This window comes from Tenrec ecaudatus, chromosome 5, assembly GCF_050624435.1.
Source record: "Tenrec ecaudatus isolate mTenEca1 chromosome 5, mTenEca1.hap1, whole genome shotgun sequence".
Taxonomy (NCBI): Eukaryota; Metazoa; Chordata; class Mammalia; order Afrosoricida; family Tenrecidae; genus Tenrec; species Tenrec ecaudatus.
The window spans coordinates 21,622,950-21,630,545 of record NC_134534.1 but is presented as its reverse complement, the minus strand read 5'-3'; the positions used below and the strand labels follow the sequence as shown (position 1 = coordinate 21,630,545).

The 7,596-nt window shown below is 46.6% G+C and overlaps 1 pseudogene; it reads left to right on the top strand.

Annotated features, from left to right (window-relative positions):
- Positions 1–6,984: 6,984 nt before the first annotated feature.
- LOC142449385 (U1 spliceosomal RNA) lies at positions 6,985–7,113 on the top strand (annotated as a pseudogene).
- The last annotated feature ends 483 nt before the right edge of the window (positions 7,114–7,596 follow it).

Sequence of the window (7,596 nt, the reverse complement as noted above, 5' to 3'; positions counted from 1 at the left end):
TTGGGTAAATCTGTGGCACAGACCTCCTTAACCTGGTGAAAAGCAAGGATGTTACTTTTAGGACTAAGATGCACTTGAGCCAAGCCATCATATTTTCAATAACCACCTTTGGGGGTCAAAATTTGTCATTGAATAAAGAAGACTAAAGAAGAATTGACCCACTTGAATTGTGGTGCTGGTGGAGAATATTGAAAGTACTATGGATTTCCAAATGCACAACCAAATCTTCCTTGGAATTACTACAGTCAGAATCCTGCATAGGAGACTTTGACTCATATATTTCTGGACATGTTAGCAGGAAAAACCAGTCTCTGGAAAAGAAGATCATGCCGAATAAAGTAGAGAGGCAATGGGGAAGAGGAAGACCCTCAACAAGATGAATGGGCACAATGGCTGCAAAGATGGGCTTGATCGCCACCTCAACTGTGAGCTCGGCACAGGGCTTGACGGTGTTCTGTTCTGTTGTAATGGGACCCCAGGGGTCGGAACCGACTCCATGGAACCTAAAAGCAGCAACATGAGACTCGGATCCTATTTCATTTTTCTGCATATGGAAATCCAGAGTTCCCAAGACCATTAATTAAAGAGACTCTTCTTTCCCCGTCAAATGAATTAAGCACTTGTCAAAAATCAATTGACCATAGATGTATGAGTTTATTTCTGCAAGCCCAACTCTCTTCTGTTGGCTTATGTATCTATTTTCATACCAGCACCAGGCTGTTTTAACGATTGTAGTGGTATAGTATGTTTTAAAACCAGAAAGTGTGGGTCCTCCTACGTGATTCTTCTCGTTCGGCATCACTTTATCAATTAGGGGCTTCTTGGCATGGCATATAAAGTTAAGAATTGGGCTTCCCCTTTCTGTAAAGAATGCTGTTGGCATCTTGAGCGGTATGACATTACCTATTTTGAGTCCTTAAATAGCGGGAGATGCAGAATGGAATTTCAAAATCTCATGAACTCCAGCCTTTCTGGAGCCATCGAGGCTGGATGAAGCCCTGAAACAATTGTCCTAAAATAATCTTTAAACCGTAGGTCAAAAAGATACTCTATTGTCTTAAAGCCAAACAACAGTTTCCCTTAGCAACTAAGAATGCATGTCTGCTTTGAGCACATGCTCCCTTAAGGACCAGCTGTAAAGAGCCAAAGTGATTAGATAGGAAGAGTGAATTTGTTGTGTATATTCCAAGAATAACATCACTTGAAACACATGCAAACACACACAAAGCGCGCACACACTTAGCACATATATCTTGTACTGCCCCTGGGTTCCACAGTAGACCGCAGAGAAAGAATTGTTCCTATGGGTGTAAATAAGCGCTGTGATCACTCTTCACACTGTGTTTGTCTTCATATCATAATTACACCCAGAGTTACACGCTGGGGGGTGAAGATAAGGCGCTCGTTACCCATCGTGGGACTGCCAGTTCTGACCCCAGGGCTGAAACCTCGCCTCCAGGCAGCTTTCCTGATTGTTGCTCACCTGGAATATATCCTTGCCAAATGGAACCGAATTTGCTTTCGACACTCATCTTCCTCTGCCGAACCAGGATGCAGCTGCAATCAATAATAGACGGCTTCCAATTTCTGCTGCAGTGCCGGCCTCCAGGCGATGGAAAAAACCAAAAATACACTCTGCTCTCGAGTTGATGCCGACTCACAGTGACCCTGTAGGACAGGGTAGAACTAACTGCCTCTGTGGGTTGCTGAGACTAACTCTGTATGGGAGGAAAAAGTCTCCTCGTTCTCCCTTAGAGCAACAGGTGGTTTTGAACTGCTGAGCTTTCAGTGCAATGAGGGCGCTTCAAAAGTTACCCAAGTCCCACAAAGAAAGGGTGAGCTCTGAGTAGAAGGCAAAGACCTGATATTATTCAATCATTGGAGACCTGCCCCCAACCACTTCTGGTTCTCTCTTTGGAAATGAACTGGCCTTTCTGTGTTTGAGTATTACGCCTGTACCTGGAGTCAAGAGCTACTGGGCCCCAGGGAGAAGTGCACACGGGAGCCTGCCAAGGGGGTGCTTAGAAAATCACCTTGATCTCTCTTTAACCAGTTCCAGTGCTAGTGCATGGCAACCCCACGGTGTCCTAGTAGATCTGTGCTCTTTCTGAAGGCTTCCAGTGACTGCTTTTTCGGACGAAGACTGCTAGCTAAGTCTTTCTCTGAGGCACCTCTACGTGGACTCCAACTGACTTTGGATTAGCAGCATCTGCACTACCTAGAGGCCCTGATTACAGCTCACAAGTACCACTTCCCTGATGTAATGAATCTTGACTCTATTTTCATAACCTGGAGTTTGCCGGGTTCACTTGCAGTGATGGGTGGTGAGAGAGAATGGTCATGGTTCAGCGGCGGTGTTGGGAGGGACTTCCCACTGGACCCCATTGTGGACACAGAACCTTCGGCCGCCATGCTCAGAGGGACCTTTGTACCTACTCGAACTGCCCCAAGTCAGGTGTGTCTCAGAGAACAGCCGTTCTCAAGAGCTTCCACTTAGAAGGCTTTTTTCTAAGATTATGGTTAGCAATTTCGGCCTCATTTTCTTGTCTCCAATATCACAATCTTGGTGAAAGATGTCTTTCCTTAAGACAGTTGAAGTAGCTAGTCCCTTGAATCGAGATGCTCCATGATTATGCCACTGCATTAAGAATTCAGGCCGAGTCAACAACAGCTTGATGGGCCCTTGCTTTTGCATGCAGAAGGCGGCACTGTGCACTCTGTCTTCCTTGCTCAAGCAGAGGGATCTGTTCTGTTGTTTATCAACATTAGGTCATTTGCAAGTGCAGTACCCAGGGCTCCATTGTAAGCCATGTTTAGTAGCTCCTGAGACAGCCTGGGAATTAACTGGTCAATTAGACATACAGCCTGGATGTACAGCTAATTGACAATGAATGCATTCTGATACTATATCAGTTTAGGAGATTATCTGCAAATTGCTTTCTGCATTGGATGGCTCCAAATTGTGGTATGGACATCTGTTTTTCTTGGCGGGAACATGCTATTGACAATGACAATTTTATCATTAACTGACACCAAAGTCTCATCCGCCAAATTATTTGGAAAAATGACTTCTTGCTTTCTTATAAATATTGAGAGTGGAGTGTGTGGGGGAGAGAGGTTTCTGGGGTGATGGATTTCTTAGGAAATGTGTCCTCTTTATTCAGTTCAAAAGTGCAGTTGCCCTGGCTGTACTAGCGATACTTTCCCTAAATGGCTCGGTTCATACTGACCCTGGAGGAGGGAAGAAAACCGCTGTCCTCACCTGCAAGTGAAGCTCTGACAATACAAGTGTCTGCAAGAAGTTTTCCTGACGAAGCCATCAGGCCTTTGTTTATCAGTCAAAACAGGTGCCAGACAAAACGGGCGAGGAACCACATGGAGAGACTTCTACAAAATCCCTTCTTGGGCTCCTCAACTCTCATCAACATCGTCAAAAGCAAAGGGAGCCTACAAAAACTGTCAAAGACCTAAGCGAGGCGAGGCAAGGCAACTGAATGGGGTGGGACAGATGGGGGCCTGTTGATGGGGTCTCGGGACAGAAAAAGGACACAAGGCAAAAAAACTGACAGAGTTGCACAAATAACAACAACACACACAGCTGCCATTGCGTGAATTCCAACTCATGGTGATCCCATGTGCTTCACAGAATTACGTTCCACAGGGTTTCGAGACTGTGAACTTCCTGAAGCAGATTGCCTGGTCTTTCTTCTAAGCACCGTGGGTGCGTTTGATCTGCTAAGCTTAGCTCTTGCCCTTTGCACCATCTGGGAACTGAGCTAGTGATTCATCACAGAACGAGGCTGGTTCCTTCATTAGTTGTGACAAATAGGTCTCAGGAATATCAGATGTTAACTGGAGCAAGGCACGTTCCTTAAAATATTTTTGAATTCTAAAACCATGCTAACATTTAAAAACAACGATACATATGTACGTATAGATTATAGGATGACAGGGAGATGTTTCCAAAACCAAACTTACTGCCACAGAGACATATCTGACTCACAGGGACCCTACACGACAGGGCAGAACTGCCTCTGTGAGTTTCCGAAATTGTAACTTTGTGGGAGTAAAAAGCCCTGTCTCTCTTCCACGGAGCCGCGGGTGCTTTTGAACAGCTAACCTTGTGGATCTCAGCCCAACACATAACTACCATGTCACCAGGGCTCACGACCACAGAAATACCAAAAAGAGATTCCCATCTAGAGGTATTTTCCAGTTCACTTCTGAGCCAAGAGTGAAAATTTGTCATCTCACCTTTAAATTGAGAGTGTGGTCAAGAGCCATTGGGCGTTGCCATGCAGTCGGCCCAAGTGCACAGAAACAACACAGTGCAGGTCTCCCAGCATTCCCTCAACTGCCTGCAGATGGCTTACCTATCAATCCTAATGGAGGATGGCCAGGCCTTTCTAGTTTTCATCTGGAGGCTCTGAAGATACCTGTTCAGCACACCAGCCTCCACTCAAACAGGGGTGGAGCCTGCACATGGGGCACCTTGGCTGGGAATGGAAGCCTGGTCTCTCACCCAAGAGGGGAGAATGCACCCAACCTCCAGTGCTTTGGGCTAGCCTATAACTTAAAAAGCAAGCTCAGTACCCACTCCTGGTGACCCCCACAGGACAGGGTAGAATTGACCCCGTGAGTTTCAAAGGCTGTAACTGTTTACAGGAGTAGAAAGCCCCATCTTTCCTCCACAGAGCAGCTGGGGGGTTTGAACTGCGGACCTTGAGGATCACAACCCAATGGGTAAGCTGCACACCACCAGGGCTGCTGAGAGTACAAAAACTCCCACTGCCTTGGGGTCAATGCTGGCTCAGCCAATCATGGCCACGTGGGTTTCAGAGACTACAACTGTTTTAAGGAATGGAGAGTCTAGTCTTTCTCCCAAGGAGAAGTCGGTGGTTTTGAACTGCCCACCATATGGATTGCAGCCCAGCGTGTAACCACTACATACTAGGTATCAAATCCGTTAGATCACGTTAACTTTCATTTCTCTGGGATTGCTTGCTGTTCGACAAATTGCAGTTACCGTGCCTACCTCGCAGCGTGGTAGCGAGGGTCTAAGACAGCCCTGCAAAATGGTACCCAGTGTCTGCGGCCAGGAAGTGTGTACAGCAGCAGTCGCTGTTGGTGCAGATCCTAAGAAGAGTAATACATTGGGTTTTCTAGTTGTGCAGCCCCGGGGCTTCCTGTTGACGCTCTTAAAGCACCTAGTGCAGTGTTCTTGCCAGGGCAGTGTCAGGATCAGTGAAACAAGGGAAGGGATGTGGAAGCAAAGTCTAGGCTTGCGAGGGGGGGTGGGGGCAGGGAGCCCAGTGGAGGAGGCCAGTTGCAGAATGTCCAAGCCTCTGTTACATTGATATGGGGGAAATGGCTTATAAATTGCATCTTGATTAGTCACAGAAACTTGAACTCACTGACAAATTTCAGTGGTGGCATGTACTGGTGGGAGCAGACGACAGAGAAAGCTGTCTGTCCCGGGCTCTTTAATCACGGGTCCACTGGCCTTGGTGTGGCTATCGGCATGCTTGTAACTATGAAGGGTCATCAATTTTCACACTCACTTTGATGCCTGCCTGATGTTTTGTGATTCGAAAATGTATTCTTCTCTGAAGGAAGCTACAGATGACCATCAAACATAGCAAATCTTAAACTCTAACTACCCAGAAAATGACAGCCTCTGAAATGGATGGCCCATTGGCTGAGCGCTTTTTGTCTTCTGTTTCCAGATCCTTAAGAAACATCAGCTCTGGCAAATGAGGAAGGGACACCTCTTCCATTTTACAGCCAACTGACAAGTGTAAGATCTTCCTACCTTCTTCAACATTCCCAGGAGAAAAAGAAACAAGCTCTCATGTTCCTATCATGACTACTCACTCGCATGAAAACTTTACATTTGGCCATTGGCTTATGAAGCCTCCAAACGACCTGCTGAATCATAACCACCATATGCAAATCAATTGTGGAAAGCATCGTTTCAAAGAGTAGGTCAGCTATCAAAGGGGCAGTGATAGTCTCTCCACCACCCTGAGACCCAAAGAACTAGATGGTGCCTGGCTAGGTACTAACTCTTCTGGAAAAGATCACAAAGAAGGCCTGCAATGAGTGTGAGGAGAACGTGGAACTGGCGTCAGACCTGTGCGAGAGAGAAGGCCGACTGGATGCGTAGAGACTGGTGGAAACCCACCGCTTTGACTGTCGGTCACTCGTTAGGTCTGCCCCTGACCTCACCTCGCACATCATTGGAGTACCCCCCAACCCCACTGTTCTCTTAACTGATTCTGACTTTGTTTTCATTTCCTTTTATTTATATGTCATTGTATTATTTTACTCAGTGACCCTATGAGACAGGGCAGAACTGATTTCTGAGGCTGTGAATCTTTACGGAAGCAGACAGCTAATTGTTCTCTGGGGAAGCTGCTGGGGATTTGAATTGCTGGGCCTGCCGTTAGCAGTCCAATGCATAACCCACGAAACCGCCATGGCTCCTCAATAGGTTAATAAAGTACTTAAGATCAACAGGGCAATTTAGCCCACAGTTAAAGTTCATAGGGTATGGAAAGAAGGTGAAATGGAAACAAAACACAGGAGGTGGGCTAAGAGGGAGTTCACGGAGGGGATTTCTATGGCTGGGTTGAAACAAAGTGTGCATGAATTGTTCGGTAAAAAATTAATGATCTGCATGTAAGCCTTCACCTAATTCACGATTTCAAAAGGAAAAAAGTAGGTCAAAGCCAGTGAGTATCCACATCTCCTTCCATTTCTCCCACATTAACTGGTGGAGCGTCTGCGTCATTGGCCAGTACAAGATGATGTTGTCAGCTGGGCTCACCAAACCCAGTAGGAACAAGCATAACATTTACTAATCTTCAGTCCAAGTTCATCCCAGTAAAAGCATCACAGTTTTAGTGACCTTTATAAATAGGTTAGGAAGAAGGTAGTCGTTTCTGAGCTGAGCAAACTATCTTATAAAAATGTTGCAAGGCGATACTTACCTGGCAGGGGAGACACCGTGATCATGAAGGTGGTTTTCCCAGGGCGAGGCTCACCCATTGCACTCCAGATGCGCTGACCCGAGACTTTCCCAAAGATGGGAAACTCAACTGTATTAAAAACAACAACAACAACAAAAAAAGCTGCATGGCAATTCCTATTCCTTTTGAGTAAATGAGAAGGCAGCACGGTGGGGCTAAGAGGCGGAGTTAACTGCCCTCTTAGGATGAGCTCGATGGCCTGCAGGTGAGAGCCCACTTTTAACAAGTCCGCTCCCCACTCCCACCACTCCTGCCACACCAGGCTCGATTCCAACTCATCGTGACTCAACAGAACAGAGCAGAATGGCCTCCACGTGTTTTCCAAGGCTGCAGTTCTTCACAGAAGCAGATTCGCCGTGGCTTTCTTCCTTGGAACAGCTGGTGGGTTTGAACAGCAGACCTTTCAGTCAGCAGCGGGCATGTCCATCACCGGGACCCCTGGGCTTGTAACCTGGACCCGTCAGAATAAAACCTACCATCCCCTAAAGAGTTTCCAACATCCTAGGCCAGGTCTATTGTCTCCTTTATTCGTTTTCCTGCAGCCTGGATGAAAGGATCCAGAGCA